The sequence below is a fragment of the Protopterus annectens genome, chromosome 6.part0 (genome assembly GCF_019279795.1).
Source record: "Protopterus annectens isolate FY-2018-M chromosome 6.part0, PAN1.0, whole genome shotgun sequence".
Taxonomy (NCBI): Eukaryota; Metazoa; Chordata; order Ceratodontiformes; family Protopteridae; genus Protopterus; species Protopterus annectens.
Window position 1 is genome coordinate 786,721,036 of NC_056737.1, and position 19,131 is coordinate 786,740,166.

Here is a 19,131-nt window from a genome sequence, read left to right on the forward strand (position 1 = left end):
TATGCCTCTTGTAAAAGTTTTATTATAGTTTTTGGTGACTGTAGACAGTATTGAAGGTGATAAAGTGTTGCTTTTATTTTTGGATTTTGTTTTATATTTCATTCAATGTTATACAGACAGAAAACAAGAGTGGCCATTGGAGCATTGATGGTTCCCTAATTTGCCATTACTGCAATGGATTAATTTGCCATTACTGCAATGGATTTATTTGCCATTACTACAATGGATTTATTTGCCATTACTGCAATGGATTTTGGCAGGAAAAATACAATATGTTTAATGATCACTTTTTAAATGTCCTATTTTTTCTATGCAAAGTTAATGAAAAAGAACTAGTATTATTTCTAAATTATTTGAATGGTACTTCTTTCACTTAAAAATGTTATTTTAAGTACCATTATGAAGCTTTTGATTTTTAGATTAGATTATTTATAACAATAAGTAAGCTATCAAGCTTATTTAAGAAAATAGTAAGTACTAACCAATATCTTCACTATGATAGCTTGTATCCCAAGTATATGAAATTTAACACAGTGAAAGGTCACGTGACAAAAGTTTTATGTCAACGCCTGAATGTGGGGCATTTTAGTAGAAAATGAATGGGTCAGCATGAATGCTTAAGGAAAGGGGTTATCCCCATTATTTTATTCAGGAAGTGTGTGACCAGCAGAGGAAGAAGAGGTAATGCCCATTAAACAATTGACAAATATAGAAATACTGGATGGTGGTCAGACAAATAAAGACGGTTTTCCAGCTATGAATTTAACTTCACATGTAACAGTAATTTGATTAAAACAATAAAGAGGAAGCACTGGGATATAATAACAGGTAATGAACAACTAGGTCAGCCAATTGTTATATTTTCTCATTTCAGGAATAAAAAGTCTAAGAATTTACATTTTTTTCCTTTGAGGAATAAAGTATCAGCAAGTAATTTATAGACAACAAAAGGTGAAGGTGCATAGGAATCAGATTCTGAAAAAGCTATAGGTTCCTTTCCAATGGTCCATATACTGTAAAGAAAGAAAGTGGCACATCTGGAGTAGTGGACCATGATCATTGTGTGGCACACCTGGAGTAGTGGACCATGCTCACTGTGTGGCACTCCTGGAGAAGTGGACCATGCTCACTGTGTGGCATACCTGGAATAGTGGACCATGCTCACTGTGTGGCACACTTAGACTAGTGGACCATGCTCATTGTGTGGCTCACCTGAAGTAGTGAGCCATGCTCATTGTGTGGTATGGCTGGAGTTGTGGACCATGCTCACTGCGTGGCACACCTGGAGTAGTGGACCATGGTCATTGTGTGGCACACCTGGAGTAGTGGACCATGCTCATTGCGTGGCACACCTGGAGTAGTGGACCATGGTCATTGTGTGGCATACCTGGAATAGTGGACCATGCTCATTGTGTGGCACACCTGGAGTAGTGGACCATGCTCACTGTGTGGCACACTTAGACTAGTGGACCATGCTCATTGTTTGGCTCACCTGGAGTAGTGAACCATGCTCATTGTGTGGTATGGCTGGAGTTGCGGACCATGCTCACTGTGTGGCACACCTGGAGTAGTGGACCATGGTCATTGTGTGGCACACCTGGAGTAGTGGACCATGCTCATTGTGTGGCACACCTGGAGTAGTGGACCATGGTCATTGTGTGGCACACCTGGAGTAGTGGACCATGCTCATTGTGTGGCACACCTGGAGTTGTGGACCATGCTCATTGTGTGGCACACCTGGAGTTGTGGACCATGGTCATTGTGTGGCACACCTGAAGTAGTGAACCATGCTCACTGTGTGGCACAGCTGGAGTTGTGGACCATGCTCACTGTGTAGCACAGCTGGAGTTGTGGACCATGGTCACTGTGTGGCACATCTGAAGCAGTGGCTCAAGGTCAGTGTATGACTTGTCTAATATTTTATACAGGTATGGCGACTAGATCTCATAGATTCAGTATTTCAGATTAAGTTAGATCCATTAGTAAACATGTTAATGAATTATCAATATACGTTACTGAATGTGCAAATTTTAGCATATTTCATGTTTTACAGAAAAAGAATTTGGATTAAACTGGATGTGGTATGAAATGCACTTTAGAAAGGTAATTCATTATTAACAAATAAACTGAATTATAATAATTTAATAAATAAATGTAATACTGTCAGTAAACCTGCTCTGACTGTAATGTTTAAAAAAACAGAAGGCTGCATTATTAAGTTTATAGTATTTGCATATTTTGGCAATTTGATTTGTTAGTTTATGTCACAGAAAGCTTGGGGAACTCAGAAGCTTACATGTCATGTAATTTTAAGAAAACAAGTCAAAGTAAAAGTAAACATTACTGCCATTTAGTTACACAAGTGCAGTCTAAATGAAACTGCATGTATCAGGCTTGAATTGAGAAGACATATACATACATACAATAACACACATCCATCCTCCATCCATCCACAATCCGCTTTTCCCATTTTTGCAATTGAAGTCAGGGTGTCACTTCACAGTGCCAGTCATCTTGAGCCAAGGTTTACACTGCCGGGTGGCTAACCCTGCTGCAGAATAACACATACACAATGGACATATATTCATCATTTCACATTACATATATATACCAAAACTCACCACCCAAAACACACCCAACACCGACACACAAAACTCACAAAAAACACAACGACACAAAAATCACCAAAACATACAACACAAAACACGAAACAACACGCCCCGACACCGCGGGCACACACAACAAACCTGACACCACACACCATACCCCCACTACATCACAGCATTGACCTACCTCACCCACCTACACTCTCACCCTCCTACCCTAGCCCACCCCTCGACACAACTACGACACTTATCACCTACCTACCACCACCACCCTACACCCTAACACACCCCTAGCCACCTAAGCTACCTCACTAGCACACTAGCCCAAGCTCCACCTACCCCCACTCTCACTTACCTGACTCCTACCTACCTCCACGGCCCGTCCCGACACTTACCCGTCGCGGTCGCATCGCACCCCCTTCGGGTTCTTTCCACTGTCGGCTTAATCACCACCCTGTCGGTAATACCTGTTCGTGGTCTCATCTGCCGGTGATTTCGCGTCGAGGGAAATCGGCGTTTGGTCTTTGAATGCATACATACAATAACACATACACAATGGACATATATTCATCATTTCACATTGCATATACATACATCCAATAACACATACAACAGACATATATTCATCATTTCACAATAGACAGGTTCTTCTTCCTACATATTACAACAGTTTACCATATCTATAAGTTTTCAGCAGCTGAATGATTTCTTATTGCATAAGTTCCTATTGCACTGTATGATTCTCACATGAATAAGTGACTCTACTTACATATGGTTGTACATTCATTGCCATCTACATATTGTTAGTGTAAGAATCTGAAACATCTTTTAAGTACCAGTTAGACATGCCATTGTGTCAGTCTGATAAACTTATGTTTCTGGTAATGAAAACATTCACTGATAAGTTGTTAGTAAACTGACTGTCGCAATGTCCCTTAATTCAAAGTGATATTGAAACCTTCTTGTTTTTTTATTTAAAGACTGGGAGACAAATTCAGAAACAAGCTCCTCTGCTGTGCAGGGTTTTGTGTGCCATAAACTGGCTCACAAAGCCATGTCTTATTTATAAACCCTTCTATTACAATAGGGCAGGACCAAGCAAGGTCCCTTCCACAATCCTGCTCGATTACATCCCAACCACTTACCGCTATGCTAACGAGCCCACCCTCATTTGTTCACTCCTCACAAATCTGGCAGAATTGTTGCATATGCTGGTTCTTGTGGTATCAACTGCATCATGTCTATATCATAACATCGCAGACGCAGAATGTCGAACACTCACAAGAGCGAAAATGCTGAAACTCGAATTCAGTATTGTGGGGGGCTATGCCCTCCACACCCTCCGATAAATATATATTCCAACTCTGAGACTGCACTACAGTGAGGAAAGGCCAAATATCCCAATCTTCACTGTACTGTGATCTCAGAAACGGACCCTCGACATTTCGGCACTTTCGCTGTTGTGCCATTCGACATTTTTATTTTACGATAACGTGATATAGATTCAACTGCATCACTCCAACAGCATAAAAAATGTCATAACAGCCATAGCTGCAGCAGTCACACCCTGCTTGCTTAGTAGATTATGCTGACTAGTGTCCTGGTGCTGACACAATGTAAACCATCCCATAAATGACTGTTACACATCAGAATAATCCATATCGGCAATGTAATCCTGTACAATGTAGGCAAACCTGCTACCATATGTTGCCATATCACTTGAATGCTTAAAGCAAGCTTCTGCTAGTGACAGTTTGCACAGCACCAGACATCCTGTTTGCCATAATAGGGTAGTGACTCCAGCATTGCTGGCATACTGAGTGGCCTTGCTTTTTGGTGTGAATGGCTAATCATGAACACAGGATTACCTGGTGCACATTGCACCATGTGCTCCAACCTGCTGCAAAGAAAAAAAAAAAACAGGAGAGTGAAGGTGTGCCCCAGGGAGTATCACAGCTCAGTGAATCATGGCATTCATCGGTAACATACTAAAGGTAACACACAGGATGCATGTATGGCTCTATGGCATCAAACCACTTGTGTGTGTGTGTGTGTGTGTGTGTGTGTGTGTGTGTGTGTGTGTGTGTGTGTGTGTGTTTTTGCACTGTGCACCTGTCTGTGATAGTGCCCAAATTCAAAATTATGTTACTTCACGACCTGTTACCTCTTATTCCCTGTTCAAGTTTCTTTGTAACACTAGACTTAAAAGATGCTTACCACTGCATCCCTATTCATCCAGACTTTACGTGTTTCTTAAGGTTTTGTGTGTCTGGGTCACATTATCAGTTCTCTACCTTAACCTTTGAACTATCCACTGCACCAGGAGTGTTCACAAAGTGTCTAGATCCAATTATAGCTCATTGCAGGCTACAGGGTATCCACATTTTTCCATATTTTGACAACTTGCTTTTCTTTGCAGAGTCTTTTTCAAAATGTCAGGAATCTTCTGTTTGGTGAGAGATCCCTTTCACAAGCTGGGATACCAAGGCAGCATTCAAAAGTCTTTTTTGACACCCTCACACAAGATTGTTCCTGGGATGTCAACTAGACACTTCAATTCCAACAAGGTTTCTTCCACAGGAAAAAAAGGGATCTTTATATAGATCTCTTCCTACAGTTTTCCACTCAGACTTCAGTCACTATGAGGGAATATTTCAGGATTTGGGGTCTCATGGCATCTGTGATACTCATTCTACACCCAGCAAGAGTCCAAATGAGAAAGATACCAACATAAAAATGTCAACAAAATGCAAATTAAAGGTCATGTTGCTAAGCGCTAGGAGTCTGAACATGAAACTGCACTCATTGCAAGCACTCTTAACCCTGGAGGATGCTGACATTTGTGCAGTCACAGACACCTGGTTCAAAGCTGTAGAGAGCACCCCAGCCTTACCGGGTTACTCATCCTATCATACATTCAGACCCCAAACTCTGAGCAGCAAAGCCAAAGGAGGTGGAGTTTCAATGTATATTAAAGACACACACACCTCCAGGCTGGTCAAACATTATGATGCACAGGAGACACTTCAGGTGCAGTTAACTGTTGACAAGACCCCTATTCAAATCATAGTTAGCTACAGGCCCCCAAAATTACCTCAAGATGCTCACTCCACCTATCTGGACCTCTTCAAATCTGTCAGGATTCAACCTATTACCCTGATCCTGGGTGACTTTAACTACCCAACCATAGATTGGAAAAACTACTCATGCCAGAATACAAATGCTGAGAGAGTCCTTGATTTTATCAATGCAAATGCCTTGGAACAGCTAGTTGATACCCCCACAAGAGGTAATAATAGCTTGGACTTGGTATTAACCAACACGAGTAACCACTGCAGCATCCCTACAGTATCATCCTCCCTGGTAAGATCCCTCCATAAAGGGGTCACTTTCGAAGTTGCCATCTCCCCTGAACCCCTCTAGCTAGGGTTAAACAAAAAAACTTCACCAAAGATGATTACAGCCTCCTGAGGGATGGTATAAACAGCTCCACAGCCCCCTCCCCCTCTCTAGGAACTGGCACCAGTATCCAAAACTACACCAAATTACTATACGAACATTTATATAGATGCATGGAATTGGGAATACCTGACAGGACTAAATAATTTCAGCAAGGAAGAGTGAACCTGTCTGGTATACATCTGCAATAAATAAACTATATAACAAAAGGAAAAAAAATTGATGTCCAGGACCAAGAAGGAGCAGGTGCCCAATTGGAAGCAATCTCTCCTTAGTCTGAACAAGCAAATAAGACCACCAGTGAAATCCTCTAAAGCCAACTTCCAGTCCAAATTGGCCACATCTACTAGAGACAATCATAAGGTCTTCTTCACAATTATCCACAATCTAAAAGGAAGCACCCAGATCTGTTCAGAACTGGTGGTCAAGGCCTCCACATACACAAATGTTGTAGATATAGCCAACCTACTGGCTGACAGATTCAGTGAAAACTTCACTCCTCCTTCCCTCATCAGTATATCAGGGTAACCCCAGTACCTGACCTCTCCCCTTATCTCTAGGGCATAGGTCATCACTGCCCTCGCAAAGGCATAAAATACAGCCTCCATGGGACCTGATAACATCCCAGGCTGCATCCTACAGGAACTCAGGCATGAACTTGCAGCACCATTAGGCACCCTAGTCAACCAAAGCCTGAGTACCAGCTTTGTCCCAGCCCAGTGGAGGACAGCCACTGTCACCTCTTTACACAAAGATGGAGTGTCCACCAATCCAGGAAATTATAGACCCATCAGCCTAACTAGCCTGATCTGCAAGGCCATGCATATCTCTCAACTGTACAGATTTTCACAGAATGTCCCAGATGTTTGCCCCATGTTTTTGGATCATTTTGCATAAAATTGTGTTTTTTCCTGGCAAATAATTGGCAAATCACTGAGGGTTAAAGTCAGAAAATAATGACAGGCATTTGGAGTTTCAGATTTCATACTGTTCAGAAAATTGATGCTAATATAAAACCTCTTATACTATCAATTTTCTAAGTTTGTAAGAGCAATACTTAGAAAGTGCCCCTATTTTTGGGCCTTTGTCCCCCCATTATTGATGGCCTTGTCCAGATTTGTTTGCTGTAAGAGGTTGAGAGGTATGAGGCCATGGAACAGATTATCATGGACCTCATTAACAGGGACACTGGCAACCTCTAAACACTTGACCTCACATGATTTGGCTTTGTCAAGGGGAGTTCATGTCTGTTAAATCTGTTTGATTTCTTTGAGACAGTCACCAAAGCCATGGATGAGGTGAAGATGGTGCACACTGCCTACCTTGACCTGGCCAAAGCCTTCAACTCAATTCCCCACTTTGGCATAATAGATAGACTCTCTCTACTAGGCATCAATCCATATGTTACCAGATGGGTAGCAAACTGGCTCACTGATAGAACCCACCTAATCAAAATAGACTGAAATTCAAGGAAAATGGATGTGCCACCATGGTGTTTTGCAAACAACCACAGTAAAACACAAAGAAGTCTTTAATAATAAAACTCTAAAAACAAAATGTTTGTACTCAGGATAAGTGCTTTTGGCTGTAGCCTTCCTCAGATTCTGAAAACTCCATCTAATTACACTTCTTAAAAACTGAGTTCTGGACAAATAAGATTAGTGTTCCACCCCTTATTTCCTTACTCAGATATTACAGTTTCAAACCCAGGTGTTACGTTCTCCAGTGGGATGGTATCTGGAAGGACATGCCTCTTCAATACTGAGTGACTCCCGTTAGGAAAAAAGAGACATGTCAGCTTTAAAAACATGATCCTTACTTTAATACAAAATTATTCCTATAAATAGAGTAGAGGGAGCTCTTCATTTTTTCCAGAGATGCCTTTCTTTTAGGATAGGCTTAAGGGGTACCACACCATTTAGTCCTGGAGATCGAGCACCTCTCAACTCTACAATCTAGTGTGTTTCCTCTACTTCAGTTCTATTACTGAGGTCTCCCCCTCTGAGGTTCGCTCTTAATTGTGCCAAAGCCATGAATTTAAACTTGTGATTAGGATTATCCTTAATATGACATGCCAATGCATTCGTGTCCACACTCCTCCTAATATCCGATAGATGTCGAAGAATCTGTTCTTTGAATGGTCTGTTCATTTTTCCAACATAGTAGGCAGAACAGTAGTCACATGTTGCAATATAAACAATGTTTCTACTGTTACAAATTACAAACCCATGAAAAGAGTATTTCATTCCTGTTACAGGATGTATAAAGTTTTTATTAGTTCTTATGGCATCACAAGCCTTGCAAAAACCACATCACCATGTGATTGTGCATATATTACTAATGGCTGTTACACTGGTTCTTCTTGGATGACCATCTTTTTGACAAAGCATCCTCTTGAGGGTTTTCCTGTTTTTAAAAGCAAACCTTGGTGTATCTCCCACAATGGCTTTAGTCTTGGCCAATATTTCCCGATCACCAGACATACAAACACAGAATCAGTACTGTACATCAAAGTACACTTCATAACATTATCCTCTAGAGGGCTTCTGGTTTTTAATTTGTTATGAGTATCTCTTTTAGAATAGTAGGGATGACCTTTACTTGTCCTAATGCTAATTGCATCTTCTTTTCCTACATTGACCTTTCTACCAGCATAGCCCCTCTCAGTAAAATTGTCAATGATTCTACTATACTTCATTAGAAAAGCTTCCTCTTTGGCACAGCATTTAGATGTCCTCATTATTTTATTGTCCACTATATTTGAAAAAAACATGCCTGGGGTGCATGCTATTATGACATAGCATATGATTTTGCCATGTGGGTTTCCTATAGAGGGCAGTATTAAATCCTTCTTCAAGGTCCGTACTTATTTTTGTATCCAAGAACTCTATTTTCAAGTTTGAAAGATGTAAATCAAACTGTAAAAAAGACGTGGTTTGACCCAAAAGGTTGCAAAATCATGTAGGCTGATTTCATCATCTTCCCACACAAGAAAAATGTCATCCACGAATCTGCTGTAAAACACCAACTTTTGCTTCTATATGTCACATAAATCATGCATCCATTCCACCTCCCATTGTGCTAGGACAATGTTGGCATAACTATTGACAGAGTGGGGTGCCCATGGCTACTCCCCATTTCTGCCAGTAGTAGTTGTTGCCATATATAAAAACATTGTTTTCCAGCATCAGCTCTAATAGTCTGCATATCAGGCCAATGTCCATGATACTGGGGTTAGCAAACTTCCTGATTGCTTCGATCCCATAGACATTGGGAATCACTGTGAATAAGCTTCTCACATCCTAAGTTACCATGATCAGGCCATCAAATTTTTTTCTTGTCCCAAATTTATCATAAAGTTGTTCTAAAAAATGGAGTGTGTCTTTGAGTACAGTAGTGGCTTTCAGCAATACCTTCTTTAATTCACTCTCTTTGTATATGATCAGTGGTTCCCTTATCCACCCTCCTCCCGATACTATGGGATGCATCAGAGGGTCTTTAACTTTTTTATGTATTTTCGGTATTTTTATGTATTTTCGATAGTCTGCTCAAGCAGGGAATCACTGGATACTGTACTTCAAAGTAGTCAGATAGTTCTCTAGTGATGCATCTTGATATTAACATATCATAAAGTGTATCCTGCACCATACGTATGAGTTTCAGTGCATTTTGTTATTAACATATCATAAAGTGTATCCTGCACCATACTTATGAGTTTCAGTGCATCTTGTTATTAACATATCATAAAGTGTAACCTGTACCATACTTATGAGTTTCAGTGCATTCTTCTTAGTAATCTTCTGATATGTGCTGCTATCACTCAATAGTTCTTCTAACTTCCTCACATAATGTTCTGATCTCATCACGGCAATAGCCCCACCCTTATCAGCTGATTTCATCAGCACCTCATCATTATTCATTAACTCATATAGTGCTGATCTTTCACCAGGTTTCATGTTGTGAAAATGTTTGTTGGCACCTACTTGCCTACATTTGGATATCTCATCTTCACAGAGTCACATAAACATGTCCACCATGTGGTGGGTTAGTGGTACAAATGTACTAGGTCTTCTAAGCTTTGTAGAGGAGTCAGTATTACTAGCATCAAACAGATGTTTCAGAGTTAGATTCCTTCCAAATCACTTTAAATAAATGATAATCTCACTAAGAAGGGATCGTATAGATGGTATGAATGTTAAGCCTTTCTCTAACAATGATCGCTGTTCCAGGGTCAAATCTTTGCCTGATATGTTAATAACCAGGGAGGTGGTGTCTATATGACTGACTAGAACACTTTGCATTTCTTTCTCTCTCGGCTTGCCAATCTTGAATTCCATGTTTTTTGTTCCTGAATTAAAAATGGCAATTTATGAAATACAGGTACATGTGTCACTCCTTCCTTCGGTTTTGTCCTTAGGACCTTAGGAGTATTCCCAGAGTCATTGTCTATATGTATATCTTCACTATCAGATACATTACCTTGGTTAGGGGCAGGCATCACATGATCCGAACAATAAGCTCCTTCATTCTCAGAGTCAGTTGCTATTAAGGTCTTTGTTACTGGGCTCTTCTTTCTAATTGCATTTGCAGACAAGATATATTCTGGTTCTTTATGTATAGTGGCCATCACAAAATTATGTATCACACCTGCTGGCTGTTTGTCACTAATATTGACTTCACTACCCCTGTTTTTATTTCTGGATCTGTAGTTGTTAATATTATCCTCCATATTATGGCTATTGTTAGTATTCCTGTTATTAGTGTTACTCTCTTCCTTAGGCCATTCAAACACATGGCCTTTCTTAAAATCTGCATGGTCCCTCTTTAACGTATGACTCTTCAATGTCTTTAATTTATTAACATAAGCATCCAGTTTAGCTAGTAAGCTTTCCAGCTTTGCTATACATGCTTCAGGGAGTTCCATGCATTCAAGCTCATTCTGTTTCAGTTTTATGAACGATGCTAACTCCTCTTCCTTAGGTTTAAATAATTCAATAAGTAATTTTATGTAGCTAAAGCTAGTTTCCAAGTTAATCATTAGCCAACATGCCAATAGGTCTGGATATGTGTTGCCATAACTAGGCAAACACCTAACCCTATGACCTCGAGGAACGATCTGATGAAATAGGCAAGCTTCCATATGGAAGCGTTGCCATTGAAGAAGCCAAGATTAAAGCCATTGTGGGAGATACACCAAGGTTTGCTTTTAAAAACAGGAAAGACCTCAAGAGGATCCTTTGTCAAAAAGATGGTCATCCAAGAAGAACCAGTTTAACAGGTATTAAAAATATATGCACAGGCCCATGGAGATGTGTTTTGTACAAGGCTTGTGATGCCATAAGAACTAATAAAGACTTTATACATTCTGTAATAGGCATCAAACACTCTTTTCATGGGTTTGGGACTTGCCAACAGTAAAAACATTGTTTATATTGCAACATGTGACTATTGTTCTGCCTACTATGTTGGAAAAATGAACAGGCCATTCAAAGAACAGATCCTTTGACATCTATTGGATATTAGGAGGAGTTTGGACATGAATGCTTTGGCATGTCATATTAGGGATAATCCTAATTACAAGTTTAAATTCATGGCCTTGGCACAATAAATAGAGAACCCCAGAGGGGGAGACCTCAGTAATAGAACTGAAGTAGAGGAAACACGTTGGATTGTAGAGTTGTGAGCTGACTGCTCTCCAGGACTAAATGGTGTGGTACCCCTTAAGCCTATTCTAAAAGAAAGGTGTCTCTGGAAAAAATGCATAGCTACCTCTACTCTATTTATAGGAATAATTTTGTATTAAAATAAGGATCATGTTTTTAAAACTGACATAAGTCTCTTTGTTCCTAATGGGAGTCGCTCTGTATTAAAGAGGCATGTCCTTCCAGATACCCTCCCATTGAAGAACGTAACACCTGGGTTTGAAACTGTAATATCTGAGTAAGAAAATAAGGGGTGGAACATTAATCTTATTTGTTCAGAGCTCAGTTTTTAAGAAGTGTAATTGGATGGAGTTTTCAGGATCTGTGGAAGGCTACATCCAAAAGCAATTATCCTAAGTACAAACATTTTGTTAGAGTTTTATTATTAAAGACTTCTTTGTGTTTTACTGTACTTGTTTGCAAAACACCATGGCGGCACATCCGTTTTCCTTGAATTTCAGTCTGCTGTTTGCTATTCGGACTGCCTTTAGTGGCATAGCTAGCTTTATTTTTATTTTTTAATTTAATCAAAATCGGGGAAGCTACCTCAAGCAGTAGACCCATAACAAGCAGCATACCCCAGGGATCGGTCTTGGGTCATCTCTTATTCGGGATAGACTTCTCTGAGGTGCAGGCCAAAACCAGTGGGCTACGGCTGACCAGGTTTGCAGATGACTGCAGGCTGGGCATGGTCATCAATTCCTCTAGTGATGTGAACGTCCTCCAAGAGGGGGTCACCCAAACAAATGACTGGTGCCAGAAACATGGCCTCAAGCTGAATGCCAAAAAATGCATCATCATCCCCTTTGAGGTAGTGATGTCCCCACATATTATCACATCAATAACAATGTTCTAAGCACGCAAACAGTGTGAGGGATTTTAGCACCCAGGTTGATGGCAACCTGACTTTTGACCCACCATGTTGCTTCCACTGTACAAAAAGCTGTCTACATGGTCCACCTCATAAGTAAGGATATCTCATTCAGGGACACGGAGGTCATAACATCCCTGTACTCTTCCCTTATATGGCCAATTATTGAGTACAATGTCCCCTTCAGCATGAACCTTGCAAAACACATGCACCAGCTGGAAAGACCACAAAGGTTCCTCACCAGGTGAATCCAGGGCCTCAAACATCTACCCTATACAAATAGGCTAAAAGCCCTGTCCCTCTACTCAGTTTCATACAGACTGCTCAGAGGTGATCTCTGTCTGGCATATAAAGGAATCTCAGACCCCACCTTGAGGGGACTGCTGCATGTCCGCAAGTCAAGCTCCACTCAAGTAACCCACATGCGCAAGCTGAACCTGGTCTGTGACAACAATAGGACTTGCTGGCAGGATAGCTTTGTGTCCCAGAGACCTCCCCATCTGTGGAATAGTCTCCCTCTCCACATCAAGCAGAGTACCTCATTATCCCTTTTTAAGTGCAACCTTGATAACTGGATGGAAAACAGAAAATACACCCCTAGGATTCCACCTGTGTCCCTGCTGGACAGAGGCTTTGGGTGCTGACTTGTCTAAACATGGGCTAAACGTAGGGTAAACTCTTGGTTAGGCTTATAAGACCCTCAAGGCCAATAGCCTAGTAACTTCCTATGATCCTATGATATTATGGCATCTGAAATCTCTTTTGTCCCAGCATCAGCAACCTTCATCTTTTCACATCTCAGTACTGGGGTTTTTCAGAAAAGAAATATTTTGCTGGAGATAATATCCATAAATCCAGGTCTCCTCTTTTCCCTCCCTGCTCCAAAGCAGACAGTCACCACAGACACTTTGGGCTTTGATTGGAGAGGAGATTTAGGAGGGATATAAAGTACAGAGGATGTGGGACACCAAAGACAGATGAAATCATATAAATATCAATGAAATGCTTACCCTGATCAAGGCACTCAACTCTCTGAATCATCTTTACATCTTCAAGTGGTTACAGACAATACCAGAATCATGTGGTGCAGACTAGCCAATGTTAGCTTGGGATATAACTTCACAGCAAAATCTCACTCTACAGTAATCTTACATTCCATCAGAGCAAAACTGCATGGCAAATAAGCTGAGCAGGACTAGGGCTAAGATGTTATTGTTCCCCTTTACTCAGCCCTCATGAGGCGAGTCCTTGAATATAATGCCCCCTTTGGCATGTATCTGTCCAGACACATGCAACAACTGGAATGGCCACAGAGATACCTTACTAACAGGATACAAAGCCTAAAAACACATCCTACATAGACAGACTCAAAGCTCTGTCACTATACTTGGTATCCTACAGACTGCTAAAAGGTGACCTGTTACTGACTTACCAAGCATCTGGCATCCTCTGACCCATTACTGATACATTTAATGCACATCAGCAAGTCAAATGGCATCAGAACTTATCTGTCTAGAGATTTAAACCTCTTCTGCAACATCAATAGAACGGTTTTGAGGGACAGATATATCTCATAAAGGATACCACTGCTATGGAACTGAATCCCCATCCACATAAAACAAAATTCATCCCTGTCCATTTTCAAATACAAATTAGATCTAATTTGCATTTTCAAATGCAAATTAGATATATGGATGAGAAACAGAGAATTTACCCTAGGACTGCCCTCTTTACTACTAATGGACAGGTGCAGCTCCTAAATGCTTTGTCCCATGTGTGCATCCCCTCAAATTATCTTTGGTATGATCTCAGATATTCTCATTGGGCTAATATATAATTATTGACCATGGGCAGGGTAAGGCCAATGGATAACCAAATGGGATAGGTCAGTTTTTTGGAAAGAACAAATGACATTTGGGTGTAGTTCTCCTAGTTCTCCTTTAATACTCTCTAAAACTGAAAAGTATTAATGCATTAGTTTCTAATCTCCATGAAAACTCTGAAAATGTTCTCAGTCATTTAGAGAAAAGATAAGCTCAATTCACTGTTCATGCATATGACAACAAAATAATGACGTCAGTACCTGATAGCATTTTCATTTGGCATGACACATAGTTTCATAAGCCAATGTCCACCATCTCTAGATGTTCCCATTTTTAATAAATTCCCTGGAAAATACTTCAGGACCATACTTGGTAAAAGAAGTGGGATCCCTTTCTCCTCACATTTTGTCTCTGCTTTTCCCACCTTATCTGCCATCTGCATCATGTGTTTTTCAGACAGGACAAATAACATGCTAGGGTCCTTTAGAAAAACTGTCAGAGCATGACACTTCAAGAGGTGCCTAATTACAGTCCATTTCCAATAAATTCACTGAGACATGAAAGCATTTTAAGGCAAGACATTTATTTATTAGAACAGGATGCAAGCAAGCTGAAATTACACATAAAGAAAAATTACGTGAAATCTATCTCTAAATCCAAACATGATAGGCTTAAGTATATGAAACAAAACACTGGTGTTATCTTTTAGAAAATACTTTCCAATCATAATTCATAAACTTAATTGTCAGTAAAATAATGCAATTATCATTTAGAACCTGCCAATACTGTTATCCCTCTCCATATTCTCCTACACCCTTCTGCTTTTCCATGATCCAATGTTTGTAGTAATTTTTATTGCACAAACAAGGCTGCATTCATTAAAGGACTTATAATAAAGCAAGGACAAAATATAAGTCCATATTATGCATGCTTCTAGCTGCTTCTCTCAAGTAAGCAATGTTCCATAATATTCTTTTTTTGAACAATGCAGAACTATGAGTTTCATCCAAATGTTCAACATATAACTGCTGTATCTATGTCTAACAGAATATATTCTCAAACTTTCATTGTTTGTTTCCCTTATCCATTGTACCCATAATATTGTTTTCCTCTGTAATATTGTTAATTTGTCTCTATTCGTATGTATTTGTATGTCTGTTTGGGGCTTTTCCCCTCAGGTCTCCACTGAAAAAGGGTAATTCTTACCCAGCTGGACCAACCCGGTTAACAAATGCAAATAAATAAATAAATAAATATAAAGCATGTTTCTGGTCTGAATTACAGAAATCCATTTGCCAGTTGTAATATCTGAAATAATTCTACTAGAGAAAATCCATTTTGACACTTATATTTTTGATATTTCAATATAGACTTAACAATGGGGTCTCTAAGAGGAATGCAGGGAACAGATCAGTCAGGAATGAGCCTGTAAGACACAGAATAAGTGGACAGCATTTTAAGCATTTCTTGGTAGCTCAATCGTCTTAGTTAGGAACCTCTGGAGCCTTTCCAAGTGCCTAATAATGTACTTCCTAAAATGGGTATTTTACTCTATAACAGGTCTAATTAGGTCAGTGTACAAAGGTACGGTAACCTCCTTTGACCTGGATAGCATGACTTTAAATATTATTTGTGCTAGAATGAATGAGTTTCTGACCAGTGGAGCCACATGATGGTTGAAAGAGAGGGTATTACTAACCCAGGTTTCCAGAACCATAATTGCACGTTAATTTTGGAGAAGAATATTGGCTGTGCTGTTTCCCACATGAGATAATTGTATTTTTGTTTAGTCCTTTTTCAGTACACAACCTGTTTACAATGGTAATCCTTTGCTGGAAAAAGGTGGTATACAAAGGGGATTTGACAATAATGCCTAGTTATCTGTGAACTAAGTTAACCAAAGATCCCAATTTCTGGTCTGAAGATCACAGACACAGATACTAAAAAGGTGGGGTCCAAGTACTGAGCTCTGGGGGGGGCATCATTAATTATTTTCAGTTTTACAGAGATGGTGCCTGCTACTTGCACAGTATGGGTTCTGTCTTTTAGCCAGTTTGTGGCCCACCTTACTATGTAGAATAGATGTTTAAGGCACTTGGCTTATTAATGATGCCAGCATGGGGAATAGTATAAAGTGCTTTGACCAGATCCACATAAGATGTGTGACCGGGATAACCACTGTCTGTAATCTGAGTGGCTTTCTGAAAGAAGATACATTAAACAGGCAGGATATTCCATTGACAAGGCCACCAAGCTGGTGTGGGTGTTGACTTATAGTTTTTTGATATTGTATTTAAGGAAGGAAATTCTGATGCATTCCACGCCTTTGCAACTCAGTAACCAAAATGAAGGTCCACCTAGTCCTAGGCAATACAAGTTGGAAAAAGAAATTCTGGATTATTACTAATGAATCATGATCTGGAACAAAGGCAAACCAAATATTTATTCAAAAGATAGTTAAGCACTTTCATCCCTTCTACTTGGGACTTCCTCAAGACAATCTTATATCTAAAACCCATGGTTTAAATACATATTGACCATAACTGAGTAATAAATTCGTCAATGAAACAATTAATGGAAAAACATGTAAAAGGTTAATACAAAAATCCATAAAAGACCTTTTTGGTCATTGCTAATGAAAAATAAAATGTTATCAAAATTATGCATGCTAAAATAATGCTAATAATAATAAAAGAACAGTTAAAAACATGTGAATTAAGGTGACAAAAACAGTTAAATTCAACCAATAATTCAGAGCAAGAGAATTAAAAGACATCATAATTTAACAGCCTTTATTTTCAAAACAAGGTGAATAGATACATGTTCTCTTTTAAGGGAGAAGTAGAAAGGTTTCTCCAATTTAACTAATGATGAACAGATACTTTTGAACAATTTAAAAGGATAAAACTATAAGAATAATGAAGCTGATAAAAGAGGAGGAGTTGTGATAACAAATCAGATTGATTATGTCAGCAGGCTTTTTGAGATGTTGCAGGATGAATCTAAATATATGCTCACTTCCAAAAAATGAAATTAATATCACATATACGAAAATTGATCTTTTTAGATGCCACTTTCACTCAGCAGAGTGAAAAAACCTGAAACATTTGACTTCCTTCTTAACAAACACCCACTGATTCCAGCAGTTTTTATGATTCCTAAAATACACAAGAATTTGTTTAATCCCTTTATAGCTTAATTGTGACTCCACAGAGGTCTAAGATTTCCTTCTTCTCAGTTTACATAGAAAGGAAATTGAAAACTTATCCTTGAGGGTTATTCCCATGTTTTAAATGATTCATGGGATTTTTGGAGGAAATTAACATCTGACTTACAGAATTAAAATAGTTTCTTAACAGTGGACGTTATTGACCTTTTTACGAGTATTCCACATGATGTGATGTTGGACTTATTTCATGAAGCTCTCTTGGAATATGGAGTATTGGACACTAGGGAGGTGAGGTTTTTAGTGGAATTAATGGATTTGGTTTTACAGAACAACTTTTTATTTTTTGAAGGTGAGTTCTATAGACAGATCACAGGTGTTGTTATGGGGGATCTTGTGCCTCATTTTTGCTAATTTGGTTATGATTACTTGGGGCAAACATTATGTGTTTAAATTACTTTATCAGGACTGGTTGACATTTTACTGCAGGTTTCTGGATGATATCTTTATGGTCTGGCAAGGAAGCCCACAGGATAAGGATATGTTTTTGGAATATATTAGAGGTACAGCTACCTTTTTAAATTTTACTCACAAAGGGGTGAGAGGTTGGCATAATGGTTAAGGTGTTTATCTTGTAGACACAAGGTGCAGGGTTTGATTGTCGCATGGGGTAATTGGCTAGGCTTAAAATGGCCCACAAGGGCAGTTAGCCTAGTACTAACCTATGAACCTAAACTCTCAGTCCAATTACTCGTTCTTAGATCTGAATCTTACTGTTGAGATGAATAACATTGGGCCTTCCATTTACAGAAAGAATACATTTTCTAATTTGTGCTTACATTGTAATAGTTGTCACCCCTGGCTTTGTAAGGAAAAACTAAATGGAGAGACAATTTAATAGGGCAGCAAGAATTGTTATTGAGTATGAAATATTTTTGGAAAAATCATGTATAATGAGGCATGTGCTCTTGGAGAGGGTATACCTGAAAAATTTATTTATTAATATTCAAGCTGAGGTACTTAGGGACAGAGGAGTCAAAAACACCCTGTTGTTAGACAATCCCATAATGGTAGGGAGATGGAGATTTGTGTACTACTGTGTCTAACTTCCAGAATTCTATGAGTATTAAATACTTGTGAGGAATATTATTAGAAACAATTTGTCTATTTTAAAGGTTGATGAAGAAGGTTTTAGAACTGTTGGAGAAACGCCACAGTTTGTTTATAAGGCTGATAAAAATATCAAGAGAATGTTAGAGAGGGACAAGGCAGAGACTTTAATAGTGAATGCAAAATGTGGGACATGTAGTTTTTGCAATTATATTTTTGCTGAGGCAGCTATTATTTTAAGTAACTATTGCTGTACAAAGATTAGGTTTGAGAAAGGCAATTTTGAAACCAAAGGGCTGGTTTATATAGCAGTTTGCAAGCAATGCCAGTTGGTCTTTGTGGATAAAACTGAAAGGAAACTGGAGAAAAGGACATGTGAACATCTTTATGATAA